Below are 1,283 nucleotides of genomic sequence, written 5' to 3'. Positions count from 1 at the left end.
AGCAAAAAGATGAAACAGGAAATAAAAGATAGAGGAGACGCCAGGGCCTGCGGACGCCTGCAGGTCTACCTTGGATCTCTGCGTGGACTGAAGGTAGCCTCCAACTACGGTCCAAGAGCTGCTCCGGGATCTGCACATAGTGCAGAGTGTAGTTTCAGCACAACCGACCCCATGTGCTGGTAAGCGTCTAGCCTAACTCGGCGAAGTAGTGACAAGGCTAGGACTAGACCACCAAATAAACCTGTGCAGTTATATAATATACAGCGAAAAGTAAAGCAGGAATAAACAAGTAAAGATGGGAGGGGGAAATATGCTTCGGGGAATAACAGGTAAAAACAGAATATCAAGAGAATAAAGGAATCAAAATTCAACCACTAACAAGAATAAGGAAAACAAAAGCAGATTTCACTTTCTTTTCACATCTTGTTACAGGCGTGCAACCCGATCCCATTTCTTGTATCTCGTGGCAGGCATGCCACCCACTCCAATTTCTTGTATCTCGTGACAGGCGTGCCACCTACTCCCATTTCATTTATATCGTGGCAGGTGTGCCACCCGCTCCCATTTCATTTATCTCGTGGTAGGCGTACCACCCGCTCCTATTTCATTATATCTTGTGGTAGGCGTACCACCCGCTCCCATTTTATTATATCTTGTGGTAGGCGTACCACCCGCTCCCATTTTATTTATCTCGTGTAGGCGTACCACCCGCTCCCATTTCATTATATCTTGTGGTAGGCGTACCACCCGCTCCCATTTCATTATATCTTGTGGTAGGCGTACCACCCGCTCCCAGTTACAAGCCAACAATAATCACAAGGAATCCCGGCAAGGGAACAAGGACAATATAACAACTTTCCGGCAAGGGAACAATGATATTTCAACAACATCCCGGCAAGGGAATAATAATATCAAAACAAACAACCCGACAATGAATTATTAATATCAAACAAACATCCCGGCAAGGGAACAATGGTGATAATAACTTATGAAGCGCAATAAATCACAACGGAGTCATAACAATTATAATACAAAACTCACAGGCATGCTTTACACCAACGTATAGATACTCGTCACCATGCCTATACGTCGTACTCCACAATTAACATGTAGCAAATAAGACACAACTCCTAATACCTCAAGCTAAGGTTAGACCAAACACTTACCTCGATGCCATGAACACAATTCACGATTCAATTATAGCTTTAGCCCTTGATTCCACCACCAATTCGCTTGTATCTAGTCACAAGTTACTTAATTACATCAATAAACGCACCCCAACG

The sequence above is a fragment of the Nicotiana sylvestris genome, chromosome 11 (assembly GCF_000393655.2).
Source record: "Nicotiana sylvestris chromosome 11, ASM39365v2, whole genome shotgun sequence".
Lineage (NCBI taxonomy): Eukaryota > Viridiplantae > Streptophyta > Magnoliopsida > Solanales > Solanaceae > Nicotiana > Nicotiana sylvestris.
Note: the sequence above shows the minus strand (reverse complement) of the source record.